Source organism: Oncorhynchus clarkii, unplaced genomic scaffold (assembly GCF_045791955.1).
Source record: "Oncorhynchus clarkii lewisi isolate Uvic-CL-2024 unplaced genomic scaffold, UVic_Ocla_1.0 unplaced_contig_2184_pilon_pilon, whole genome shotgun sequence".
Classification (NCBI taxonomy): Eukaryota; Metazoa; Chordata; class Actinopteri; order Salmoniformes; family Salmonidae; genus Oncorhynchus; species Oncorhynchus clarkii.
In genome coordinates, this window is record NW_027257947.1 from 592,087 (window position 1) to 607,077 (window position 14,991).

Genomic DNA, 14,991 nt, shown 5'->3' on the forward strand with positions numbered 1-14,991 from the left:
CTTTTGTAATGACCACCCAGAAACAGTGTTGTACCTTTTGTAATGACCACCCAGAAACAGTGTTGTATCTTTTGTAATGACCACCCAGAAACAGTGTTGTATCTTTTGTAATGACCACCCAGAAACAGTGTTGTATCTTTTGTAATGACCACCCAGAAACAGTGTTGTACCTTTTGTAATGACCACCCAGAAACAGTGTTGTACCTTTTGTAATGACCACCCAGAAACAGTGTTGTATCTTTTGTAATGAACACCCAGAAACAGTGTTGTATCTTTTGTAATGACCACCCAGAAACAGTGTTGTACCTTTTGTAATGACCACCCAGAAACAGTGTTGTATCTTTTGTAATGACCACCCAGAAACAGTGTTGTACCTTTTGTAATGACCACCCAGAAACAGTGTTGTACCTTTTGTAATGACCACCCAGAAACAGTGTTGTATCTTTTATAATGACCACCCAGAAACAGTGTTGTACCTTTTGTAATGACCACCCAGAAACAGTGTTGTATCTTTTGTAATGACCACCCAGAAACAGTGTTGTACCTTTTGTAATGACCACCCAGAAACAGTGTTGTATCTTTTGTAATGACCACCCAGAAACAGTGTTGTATCTTTTGTAATGACCACCCAGAAACAGTGTTGTATCTTTTGTAATGACCACCCAGAAACAGTGTTGTATCTTTTGTAATGACCACCCAGAAACAGTGTTGTATCTTTTTCGGTATTTTATACATTTAAGGAATAAGACATCAGTAGATTTATAATCAAACACATTTATGAAGATGTTACACTACTGTGGAGAGATGTACTGCTTGGATTATTTACCTACGATAGAAATAAGTTGATACAATTAATTTCATTATTCTTTTGGCCATATTCACAAATGTAAATTTACAAACAAAACACCACATTTTACATTACATTAAAATAAATGGAACTTTATTTTAAGACAACTAAATACAACAAATAAGCTGTTAGAATGATAAACGTGTATATTCCCCTTGAGGTCGTTGTGTAACGTGATAATTGTACCCCCAAGCCCCGCCCCCAGCCCCGCCTCCAGCCCCTCCCCTAGCCCAATTGTTCTTGGGATATTCTTTATATATGCTTGTGTTCCCCCATGTACTTTTTTTGTATTGATTTGTTGTTTATAATAATAATACAAAAATGTAATGTATAAAAAATCTGAAAAAATATATCGCTAAGGTCTGACTTTTTCAGACCGGCATTTCTATAGACAACCCCGTGTATATTTTGGGTCCTGAGTCAACGTGGGACAGTGCGTTTGTGTCATGCCGAATTTGTTGTCAAGTGTTTGTGTTTTTAATGTCAGTAGTTCTATTTTGACATTACTAGTTTGGGATATTGGACAGTAACTGTGACGACTTATCATGATGCCGGGGGAGAATCTTTCCAAAATCGCTTCAGGAGCAACTACTGGAGCCTGTCAAAACTGCACTGTGCTTCACCAGGTGAGGAGAGAAAGGCTCTGGCTACTGGTCTATGCTTGCTTCAAACCTGGAGAAAAAGATAGTTAGCTAATATTTCACCAAACTATACTGACGGACAATCCATCCTCTCTCTCATTGTAGAACCTAAACGAATATGTGGCAGCTCTCCTGGTTTTGAAACAGAAAACTATTGACTCCGAGTAAGTAACTAACGTTATTAGACTTGTGTGATGAGATGAGGCTGTACAGGCCCCTAAAACACAGCTAACTACATACATACTCAGGGTGGGGGCTATTCAATCAAACAGCTAACTACATACTCAGGGTGGGGGCTATTCAATCAAACAACTAACTAACTACATACATACTCAGGGTGGGGGCTATTCAATCAAACAGCTAACTACATACATACTCAGGGTGGGGGCTATTCAATCAAACAGCTATCTACATATATACTCAGGGTGGGGGCTATTCAATCAAACAGCTAACTACATATATACTCAGGGTGGGGGGCTATTCAATCAAACAGCTAACTACATACATACTCAGGGTGGGGGCTATTCAATCAAACAACTAACTAACTACATACATACTCAGGGTGGGGGCTATTCAATCAAACAGCTAACTACATATATACTCAGGGTGGGGGCTATTCAATCAAACAGCTAACTACATATATACTCAGGGTGGGGGCTATTCAATCAAACAACTAACTAACTACATACATACTCAGGGTGGGGGCTATTCAATCAAACAGCTATCTACATATATACTCAGGGTGGGGGCTATTCAATCAAACAGCTAACTACATATATACTCAGGGTGGGGGCTATTCAATCATACAGCTAACTAACTACATACATACTCAGGGTGGGGGCTATTCAATCAAACAGCTAACTAACTACATACATACTCAGGGTGGGGGCTATTCAATCAAACAGCTAACTAACTACATATATACTCAGGGTGGGGGCTATTCAATCAAACAGCTAACTACATACTCAGGGTGGGGGGCTATTCAATCAAACAGCTAACTAACTACATATATACTCAGGGTGGGGGGCTATTCAATCAAACAGCTAACTACATACTCAGGGTGGGGGGCTATTCAATCAAACAGCTAACTAACTACATACATACTCAGGGTGGGGGCTATTCAATCAAACAGCTAACTACATACTCAGGGTGGGGGCTATTCAATCAAACAGCTAACTAACTACATACATACTCAGGGTGGGGGCTATTCAATCAAACAGCTAACTACATACTCAGGGTGGGGGGCTATTCAATCAAACAGCTAACTACATACTCAGGGTGGGGGGCTATTCAATCAAACAGCTAACTACATACTCAGGGTGGGGGCTATTCAATCAAACAGCTAACTAACTACATATATACTCAGGGTGGGGGCTATTCAATCAAACAGCTAACTAACTACATATATACTCAGGGTGGGGGGGCTATTCAATCAAACAGCTAACTAACTACATACATACTCAGGGTGGGGGCTATTCAATCAAACAGCTAACTACATACTCAGGGTGGGGGGCTATTCAATCAAACAGCTAACTACATACTCAGGGTGGGGGGCTATTCAATCAAACAGCTAACTACATACTCAGGGTGGGGGCTATTCAATCAAACAACTAACTAACTACATACATACTCAGGGTGGGGGCTATTCAATCAAACAGCTAACTACATACATACTCAGGGTGGGGGGATATTCAATCAAACAGCTAACTACATACTCAGGGTGGGGGCTATTCAATCAAACAGCTAACTAACTACATACATACTCAGGGTGGGGGGCTATTCAATCAAACAGCTAACTACATACATACTCAGGGTGGGGGGCTATTCAATCAAACAGCTAACTACATACTCAGGGTGGGGGCTATTCAATCAAACAGCTAACTACATATATACTCAGGGTGGGGGGCTATTCAATCAAACAGCTAACTACATACATAATCAGGACTGGGGGATATTCAATCAAACTCTGTAGTCTGGTTCCCTGGAAGTTGAAAACAAACCTGCATTGTCTGAATTCTGATGACAGTTTCATTCCACTTGTCAATAAACATCTGTGTGGAAACGGAGCCAGACACGACGTTAAAGCTATATGTCTGTCTGCTACACATGTCACAGAGCAGCAACAGTGTTGTCATTGACCCGGTGGCTGGTTTGACTGACTAGGACCCATAGACTCTATCTAGACTCATCTGATGTAGCTAGCTGTGTTTTGGAACTGAAAATGACAATGTTAAACACATATGTAGCTAGGCCTACCATGTAGCTATGTAGCTAGGCCTACCATGTAGCTATGTAGCTAGGCCTACCATGTAGCTATGTAGCTAGGCCTACCATGTAGCTATGTAGCTAGGCCTACCATGTAGCTATGTAGCTAGACCTACCATGTAGCTATGTAGCTAGGCCTACCATGTAGCTATGTAGCTAGGCCTACCATGTAGCTATGTAGCTAGGCCTACCATGTAGCTAGGCCTACCATGTAGCTATGTAGCTAGGCCTACCATGTAGCTATGTAGCTAGGCCTACCATGTTTAATGTAACAGGTGGAGTGAATGACTGGTATGTTTTAGAAACGGTAGGCTACTAATGTAATCTGTTTAACTTTTTTTTTTTTCAGTCACCTGCTGAGTGAATATCAAGGGAAGTGTGAAGATATCCTTTCAAAAGTCCATTCACTCTCTTCAGTTGTTAGGTCTCAGCCATTCATGCTCTTCAGCCTCTCTTCAGTCATTAATTAGGTCTCAGCCATTCATGCTCTTCAGCCTGTCTTCAGTCATTCATTAGGTCTCAGCCATTCATGCTCTTCAGCCTGTCTTCAGTCATTCATTAGGTCTCAGCCATTCATGCTCTTCAGCCTCTCTTCAGTCGTTAATTAGGTTCTCAGCCATTCATGCTCTTCAGCCTCTCTTCAGTCATTAATTAGGTCTCAGCCATTCATGCTCTTCAGCCTCTCTTCAGTCATTCATTAGGTCTCAGCCATTCATGCTCTTCAGCCTCTCTTCAGTCATTAATTAGGTCTCAGTGCCTCCCTTGGAATGAACAGAACAGAAAACTGTTCTGATTGGCTGGCTCTGGTACTAATGGCCACTATTTCCGACTTCACTACTCTCACTCCTGTCACTGGTGTTACAAGATAACACCATCATAATAAGTCTGTTTTGACTTCACTGGTGTTACAATATAACACCATCATAACAAGTCTGTTTTGACTTCACTGGTGTTACAATATAACACCATCATAACAAGTCTGTTTTGACTTCACTGGTTACAGTGGGATGAGAGGTTCAAGGTGATTATGTATTGTACTGACCTCGTCCTTAGTGGAAGTGACCATTTAGACTTCTATGGGAGTGGCCATTTAGACTTCTATGGGAGTGGCCATTTAGACTTCTATGGGAGTGGCCATTTAGACTTCTATGGGAGTGGCCATTTAGACTTCTATGGGAGTGGCCATTTAGACTTCTATGGGAGTGGCCATTTAGACTTCTATGGGAGTGGCCATTAGAATTCTATGGGGGTGACCATTAGAATTCTATGGGGGTGACCATTAGAATTCTATGGGGGTGACCTTACTGAGGTAAAGGCTACCTGCCACCCCCATTGGCCCAACAGCCTTATCCACAAGGCTACCTGCCACCCCCATTGGCCCAACAGCCTTATCAACAAGGCTACCTGCCACCCCCATTGGCCCAACAGTCTTATCCACAAGGCTACCCACAAGGCTACCTGCCACTCCCATTGGCCCAACAGCCTTATCCACAAGGCTACCTGCCACCCCCATTGGCCCAACAGTCTTATCCACAAGGCTACCTGCCACCCCCATTGGCCCAACAGCCTTATCCACAAGGCTACCTGCCACCCCCATTGGCCCAACAGTCTTATCCACAAGGCTACCTGCCACCCCCATTGGCCCAACAGCCTTATCCACAAGGCTACCTGCCACCCCCATTGGCCCAACAGTCTTATCCACAAGGCTACCTGCCACCCCCATTGGCCCAACAGTCTTATCCACAAGGCTACCTGCCACCCCCATTGGCCCAACAGCCTTATCCACAAGGCTACCTGCCACCCCCATTGGCCCAACAGCCTTATCCACAAGGCTACCTGCCACCCCATTGGCCCAACAGCCTTATCCACAAGGCTACCTGCCACCCCCATTGGCCCAACAGCCTTACCCACAAGGCTACCTGCCACCCCCATTGCACTACTGTCAGTGTTGTTAGAAGTGTTCGTCTAGCTCAGTTGATAGAGCGTAGCGCTGGCAACGCTAGGATAGTGTGTTCGATTCCCAGAACCACCCGTACCTAAACATGTATGCACGCATTCATGCTTTGGATAAAAGGCCTCTGCTTAATTCCATGATTATGAAGTGTTTTCCTTGACAGTTTGTTTACAGCTCCAGACATCCCAGAGGTATGACACATTTCACTTCTCCAGTTCCTCTTTACTAAATGCTCTTCTATGTCTTTGTGAGTATTTTACATGTTATGGAAACGTATATGGTTGACAACATAAAGTTGTTCATTATTTCTGTCACACGACATTGTTCCAGGGAGACCAGTAAGCAGCGTATACAACTTGATGATCTGCAGTTGAAAGTAGCTTCTCTGGTAAAGCAACATGCAGAGTACGAAGCCGTGCGGGCAGAGCTGGAGGCTAAGCAGGTAAGAGATGTGAAATGCTCCGTTCTACTCATCATGACAGTGTTGTGTCCTGGAGAGCTCTAACAGAGCTGTGTCCTGGAGAGCTCTAACAGAGCTGTGTCCTATTGTCCTGGAGAGCTCTACCAGTGTTGTGTCCTGGAGAGCTCTAACAGAGCTGTGTTTCTGTCCTGTAGAGCGCTGAGAAGTTGTCCCAGCAGCTTTTGGAGGAAGTGGAGAGGCTGAAGGAGCAGAACAACAACACAGAGACACTGTAAGACTCATCAAGAACATTTTACAGCATATTTAGTTTGGTTCTTGTTCCGCTGACATCTCTTTTCTCTGTTCTCCAGAAAGAAGAGACTTGAGGACCAGCTGAAGATGGTAGCAGGTATTGTCTCTGGTTATAATTGTACTTTCTGTAAACCCTCAACCGCTGATATACCCACATTGTAATAGTCCACTGTCTGATGTATGTAACTCAGTCTTTCCTCTGAAACTGTTTTATTATGAAGAGACAACAGAGAAGCAGTGTGTGGATAATGTCCAGCTGAGACAGGAGAATACGGCACTGCAGAAAGACCTGCTGAAAACACAGGTAACAGTATTATCTATCGGGACAATAAATCCTCCTCGTTCTAACACTTATCCAATGTTTGTCTGCGTGGTTTCAACCCACTGAACTAAGAACCACAGTGAAGTATTGGTGTCAAAGTGTTTAGTACGGGGATGATTTGACGTGTGTTTGTCTTGTCAGGTGTCGTTGAAGACATGTCAGAAGGTAGCAGAGGAAGTGCAGCAGTTGAAGGAGGACAACGCCAGAACATCCGTTCTGTAAGGGGGTTTTCACCGAACACTAAAACAACAAGTGGATGGAATAAGTCATGGTGTTGCTGTACTCATGTTTCTACCTTCTGATTTCACCAACAGAAAATACGACCTGGAAAAACAACTTGTACTGTTTCAAGGTTGATATTAATTTTTATTATCTGCTAGTCTGTGGGAAACATCATTTACAATATTCCTATTGTGATCTGTCACACAGCCTTTTACCTGCCTTGTCTTATTGGCGATGTGCCTGGGTTGTTCTGTTTTAGATTCTAAACTCAAGCAAGAGCGTGACATTACCAGGCTGAAAACAGAGAAGATTGTACTGGAGAACGAGCTTCTTCATCTTCAGGTTTGCATGTTCTCCCTACTTCCACTCACGCTACAACCAGCACTGCAGCTACGATGAAGGAGTTTTAACAAAGTGTTCCGATAAGCTTACGTTGTTTTTATTAGAGACTTGTCTTTTAAATAATGCAGAGTGACTTGAGTTTCATCATCAGCTAGAAGACTGTGTCCCCTTTTCTCAGCGGGGGGAGGGAGGGCAGAGGGAGGGAGACCAGAGGGACGGTGAGTCAGGTGAGAAGCAGCCTTACCGCTGCCCCCTCCCTCCCTCAGACTGACCATCAGATGCAGGACAGCAGTCCAGTAAAAATAGCTGTGCCTCACAAGTAATACAACACATGATCTATTTCCAGAAAATATATTTTCTAAATGGTCTGAGAAGAATAACATTGGAAGGGCAATTCAAGCATAGCCAATATGCAGTGATAATGTATTGGGCTTACAGCCTACTGAGCATAGCCAATATGCAGGGATAATGTATTGGGCCTGCTGAGCATAGCCAATATGCAGGGATAATGTATTGGTCCTATAGCCTACTGAGCATAGCCAATATGCAGGGATAATGTATTGGGCCTACTGAGCATAGCCAATATGCAGCGATAATGTATTGGGCCTATAACCTACTGAGTATAGCCAATATGCAGGGATAATGTATTGGGTCTATAGCCTACTGAGCATAGCCAATATGCAGGGATAATGTATTGGGTCTATAGCATACTGAGTATAGCCAATATGCAGGGATAATGTATTGGGCCTATAGCCTACTGAGCATAGCCAATATGCAGTGATAATGTATTGGGCCTACTGAGCATAGCCAATATGCAGGGATAATGTATTGGGCCTACTGAGCATAGCCAATATGCAGGGATAATGTATTGGGAGTGCTGAGCATAGCCAATATGCAGGGATAATGTATTGGGTCTATAGCCTACTGAGCATAGCCGATATGCAGGGATAATGTATTGGACCTACAGCCTACTGAGCATAGCCAATATGCAGTGATAATGTATTGGGCCTATAGCCTACTGAGCATAGCCGATATGCAGGGATAATGTATTGGGAGTGCTGAGCATTGCCAATATGCAGGGATAATGTATTGGGCCTATAGCCTACTGAGCATAGCCAATATGCAGTGGTCATGTATTGGGTCTATAGCCTACTGAGCATAGCCAAAATGCAGTAACAGTGGCTTGCGAAAGTATTCACCCTCCTTGGCATCTTTCCTATTTCGTTGCCTTAGAACCTGGAATTAAAATAGATTTTTTTGGGGAGGGGGTGTGTGTATCATTTGATTTACACAACATGCCTACCACTTTGAAGATGCAAAATATTTTTTTATTGAGAAACAAGAAATAAAACCAAAAAACAGAACTTGAGCGTGCATAACTATCACCCCCCAATGTCAATACTTTGTAGAGACACCTTTCGCAGCAATTACAGCTGACAGTCCCTTGGGGTATGTCTTGATAAGCTTGGCACATATAGCCACTGGGATTTTTGCCCATTCTTCAAGGCAAAACTGCTCCAGCTCCTTCATGTTGGGATGGGTTCCGCTGGTGTACAGCAATCTTTAAGTCATACCACAGATTCTCAATTGGATTGAGGTCTGGAATTTGACTTGGCCTTTCCAATACATTTAAATGTTTCCTCTTAAACCACTCGAGTGTTGCTTTAACAGTATGCTTAGGGTTATTGCCCTGCTGGAAGGTGAACCTCCGTCCCAGTCTTAAATCTCTTGAAGACTCCAACAGGTTTCCCTCAAGAATGTCCCTTTATTTAGCGCCATCAATCATTCCTTCAATTCTGACCAGTTTCCCTGCCGATGGAAAAACATCCCCACAGCATGATGCTGACACCACCATGCTTCACTGTGGGGATGGTGTCCTCGGGGTGATGAGAGGTGTTGGGTTTGCACCAGACATAGCGTTTTCCTTGATGGCCAAAAAGTTCAATTTTAGTCTCATCGGACCAAAGTACCTTCTTCCATATGTTTGGGGAGTCTCCTAAGTGCCTTTTGGTGAACAACAAATGTGTTTGCGTATTTTTTTCTTTAAGCAATGGCATTTTTTTGGCCACTCTTCCATAAAGCCCAGCTTGGTGGAGTGTACGGCTTAAAGTGGTCCTATGGACAGATACTCCAATCTCCGCTGTGGAACTTTGCAGCTCCTTCAGGGTCATCGTTGTTGCCCTCCTTGCCTGTTCTGTGAGTTTTGGTGGGTAGCCCTCTCTTGGCAGGTTTGTTGTGGTGCCATATTCTTCAAATTCATATTTTTGAATAATGGATTTAATGGTGCTCCGTGAGATGTTCAAAGTTCCTGATATTTTTTTATAACCCAACCCTGATCTGTACTTCTCCACAACTTTATCCCTGACCTGTTTGGAGAGCTCCTTGGTCTTCATGGTGCCGCTTGCTTGGTGGTGCCCCTTGCTTAATGGTGTTGCAGACTCTGGGGCCTTTCAGAAAAGGTGTGTGTATATATATATATATATATATATATATATATATATATATATATATATATATATATATATATATATATATATATATATATATACTGAGATCATGTGACAATTAGATTGCACACAGGTGGGCTTTATTTAACTAATTATGTGACTTCTGAAGGTAATTGTTTGCACCAGATCTTATTTAGGGGCTTCCTAGTAAAGGGGGTGAATACATATGAACGCACCACTTTTCAGGTGTTATTCTTTATTTATACTTTGAAAGTGTTATTTTTCATTTCACTTCAACAATTTGGACTATTTTGTGTTTGTCCATTACTTGAAATTCAAATAAAAATCCATTTAAATTACAGGTTGTAATGCAACAAATGAGGAAAAACGCCAAGGGAGATGAATACTTTTGCAAGGCGCTGTATAATGTATTGGGCCTATAGTCTACTGCTCAAACCTCATTGCTACAGAACTGTTTTTAATTGGTTATGTTTTTTAAAGTCATGTTTAAAAAATAATCCGAGCGGTAGATCTCAGCTTGCATTTTGACTCTGTGATCTTGACTCAGAAAAGGTTGGTGACCACTGTTGTAGAGTGTTAGAGACTGTCTCATTGGCTGTAGTATCAACTGTAAAGTGTTTTGAAACGGTCTGATTGGACCCTCTTTCTATTCCAGGAACGACTAGAGAAACTGGAGACGGAGAAGAATAAAGGTAACAGTGCTGTTCGTAGTAGTAGTAGTAGTAGTAGTAGTGGTAGTAGTAGTGGTGGTGGTGGTAGTAGTAGTGGTGGTGGTGGTAGTAGCAGTGGTAGTGGTAGTGGTAGTAGTAGTGGTAGTAGTAGTGGTAGTGGTGGCGGTGGTAGTAGTGGGTAGTAGTAGTGGTGGTGGTAGTAGTGGTAGTGGTAGTAGTGGTGGTAGTATCAGTAGTAGTAGTAGTAGTAGTGGTAGTAGTAGTAGTAGTAGTGGTAGTAGTAGTAGTAGTAGTATCAGTAGTAGTAGTAGTGGTAGTTGAGTAGTAGTGGTAGTTGAGTAGTAGTGGTAGTTGAGTAGTAGTGGTAGTTGAGTAGTAGTGGTAGTTGTGGTGGTAGTGGTAGTTGTGGTGGTAGTGGTATCAGTAGTGGTAGTGGTATCAGTAGTGGTAGTATCAGTAGTAGTAGCAGTATCAGTAGTAGTGGTGGAAGTGGTGGAAGTAGTGGTAGTAGCAGTATCAGTAGTAGCAGTATCAGTAGTAGCAGTATCAGTAGTAGCAGTAGTAGTAGTGGTGGTGGTGGTGGTGGTGGTGGTGGTGGTGGTAGTAGTGGTGGAAGTAGTAGTAGTATCAGTAGTAGCAGTATCAGTACCAGTATCAGTAGTAGTAGTATCAGTAGTAGTAGTGGTGGTAGTAGTGGTGGAAGTGGTAGTAGTGGTGGAAGTGGTAGTAGTAGTATCGGTAGTAGCAGTATCAGTAGTAGTAGCAGTATCGGTAGTAGTAGCAGTATCAGTAGTAGTAGCAGTATCAGTAGTAGTAGTAGTAGCAGTAATAGTAGTAGTAGTAGTGGTGGAAGTGATAGTAGTGGTGGAAGTAGTAGTAGTAGTAGCAGTATCAGTAGTAGCAGTAGTAGTAGCAGTATCAGTAGTAGTAGTATCTGTATAAGTAGCAGTAGTAGTATCACAGCGTTTGTTAATTAAGTTCAATCTTGTCTTTGTTCAGTATTAAAGAGCACATCAACTCAAGCAACGGCACCTGAAGAAACACAGGTGGATAAAGGTATGTTTTTATTACACCAAGTTGATACCACACACTAATACCTTTGGGGCGGCAGGTAGCCTAGGGGTTAGAGCGTTGGGCCAGTAACCGAAAGGTTGCAGGATCGAATCCCCTAGCTGACAAGGTGGAAGTAGTGGTAGTAGTAGTAGTAGTAGTAGTAAATCTGTCGTTCTGCCCCAGTTAACCCATTGTTCCCCGGTAGGCCGTCATTGTAAATAAGAATTTGTTCTTAACTGACTTGCCTAGTTAAATAAAATTAAAAACCTACAGTCATCATGGTGTTGGTTAGGTGTAGTACCTACAGTTGTCACGGTGTATTATAGTACCTACAGTCGTCATGGGGTTGTATAGTACCTACAGTCGTCACAGTGTTATATAGTACTGTAGTAGGGGTGTAGTACCTACAGTCGTCACAGTGGGGTGTCGTCACGGTGGGGTGTAGTACCTACATTCGTCATGGTGTTGATACGGTGGGGTGTAGTACCTACAGTCGTCATGGTGTTGATACGGTGGGGTGTAGTACCTACAGTCGTCACGGTGGGGTGTAGTACCTACAGTCGTCACGGTGGGGTGTAGTACCTACAGTCGTCACGGTGGGGTGTAGTACCTACAGTGGTCACGGTGTTGTATAGTACCTACAGTCGTCACGGTGGGGTGTAGTACCTACAGTCGTCACGGTGGGGTGTAGTACCTACAGTCGTCACGGTGGGGTGTAGTACCTACAGTCGTCACGGTGGGGTGTAGTACCTACAGTCGTCACGGTGGGGTGTAGTACCTACAGTCGTCACGGTGTTGATACGGTGGGGTATAGTATCTACAGTCATCATGGTGTTGATACGGTGGTGTGTTTTACAGAGAAGATCCAGAGGCTGCTGGAGGATCTATGGGTGTGTGTAGCTCCTCCCTCATCACATCTCCCTGGTATGTATTCAAGACGCATTGTAATGATGTCATATGATATAATGGACCTCTCCTTGTTACAGCAGACCAGAATATCATTATTATCATCATCTGTCTCACTCACAGCCAGGAGGAAACAGCAGTTAAAGGAGCACCTACAAGACCGCAGCACAGTTGAACCCCACAGACCTGACAGTGACCCGCCAGGCCATGGACCCAGCAGGAACAGTGACCCGCCAGGCCATGGACCCAGCAGGAACAGTGACCCGCCAGGCCATGGACCCAGCAGGAACAGTGACCCGCCAGGCCATGGACCCAGCAGGAACAGTGACCCGCCAGGCCATGGACCCAGCAGGAACAGTGACCCTCCAGGCCATGGACCCAACAGGAACAGTAACCCGCCAGGCCATGGACCCAGCAGGAACAGTGACCCGGCAGGACATGGACCCGGCAGGAACAGTGACCCGCTAGGCCATGGACCCGGCAGGAACAGTGACCCGCTAGGCCATGGACCCGGCAGGAACAGTGACCCGCTAGGCCATGGACCCGGCAGGAACAGTGACCCGGCAGGCCCTGGACCCAGCAGGAACAGTGACCCGGCAGGCCCTGGTCGCGGCAGGAACAATGACCCGCCAGGCCATAAACATAGTAGATCAGTTGAGGAGATCCTGGACTGGTTCAAGCCGCTGCCCCCTGTCCTCTCCCCCTTACCCTGCTCCTCAGCTCAGGAGAGGTTGGATGATGTCTTGGAGTCCAGAGCTCGAGGAACCAGATCTCCTCTAGAGAACAGAAACCACTCTGTCTACACTACAGGACCAGCCAATCAGACAGCAGGACAGCAGCCTGGACCAGCCAATCAGACAGCAGGACAGAAAACTGGACCAGCCAATCAGATGGCCCTTGTTTTGGCAGGACAACAACCTGCAGACTCCTCAGTGGAACTACCATCAGACAGAATTAATTTTACTCAGAGAGAAAGCCCTGTTTCAGACAGCACTAATTCTACTCTGAGAAAAAGCCCTGATCTGGCCACAGGGACCTCAGGAGAGACAGAGAGGAACAGTGTGGCTGTCTGTGAACAGGAAGACATGCAGGTAGAACCAGCTGCTGAAACCATCCAGTCACCATCAGGAGAGACTCAAACCTCCTCTAATGATCTACCTTCCTTTACCAAAGCCACAGAGTGTCTCCCAAACTCAGTAGAGCATCCAGACAACCTCTCTGTCCATAATGGGGCCATTCAGAACTCACTCACCCAGACACAAGGAGAAGAAGTGCAGGACTTCTCACCAGACATGACAGAGATGGATGTTGAGACTAACCCGTGTTATAATGGCTGTGTCTTGGCGGGTCAGAGCATCAACCATGGGGACTCAGAGAAAGTAGAAAGCATTAAAGATCAGTCAGGAGAGGCCAGCGTGTCTCAAACTCCCTCCACTAAACAGCTGGAACCCAGTCTTCTGGTTGAGTGTTCTGCAGAGACAGTGACTGGTCCAGAACAACTGACTGAATGGGCTCCTAACACTCAATGTAACACAACTGATCAGAAAGCAGCTCCTCAAGCATGTCCCCATAAACAAGACAAGTTGTTTACAGGCCAGGAATCAGATAAAGACGATGAAGAGGGTTTCTCTTGGAAACAGGTTGGTGATGTACTGTTCCCTCCCAGTCACCCTACAGATGGACTGGCCTCCCCCAGTCACCCTACAGAAGGACTGGCCTCCCCCAGTCACCCTACAGAAGGACTGGCCTCCCCCAGTCACCCTACAGAAGGACTGGCCTCCCCCAGTCACCCTACAGAAGGACTGGCCTCCCCCAGTCACCCTACAGAAGGACTGGCCTCCCCCAGTCACCCTACAGAAGGACTGGCCTCCCCCAGTCACCCTACAGAAGGACTGGCCTCCCCCAGTCACCCTACAGAAGGACTGGCCTCCCCCAGTCACCCTACAGAAGGACTGGCCTCCCCCAGTCACCCTACAGAAGGACTGGCCTCCCCCAGTCACACTACAGAAGGACTGGCCTCCCCCAGTCACCCTACAGAAGGACTGGCCTCCGCCAGTCACCCTACAGAAGGACTGGCCTCCGCCAGTCACCCTACAGAAGGACTGGCCTCCCCCAGTCACCCTACAGAAGGACTGGCCTCCCCCAGTCACCCTACAGAAGGACTGGTCTCCCCCAGTCACTCTACAGAAGGACTGGTCTCCCCCAGTCACCCCACAGAAGGACTGGCCTCCCCAAGTCAACCTACAGAAAGACTGGCCTCCCACAGTCACCCTACAGAAGGACTGAAGGATGTAGGTATAGTATCAACAGTCATCACGGTGCATTCCTCTGGGGCAGAGGAATCATCATCTGAACAGAAGTCTCTGGCACCGCTGACAAAAACAAGTGTCCACATCTCTCCTGCCAGTTTAATGAGCTCTGTAAATAACGTAGAGAACTGTACTACGACATCTGAACTCCATGAAGACATCCAGGCAACAAAACCCAATGCTCAGAGTAGCAGAAACCATACAGTTTGCAAGAGGTTACATAGTCCCATATGTCTTTCCCCTGTGGTGAACGTGAAGCTCCTGAGATCTGGTACACAA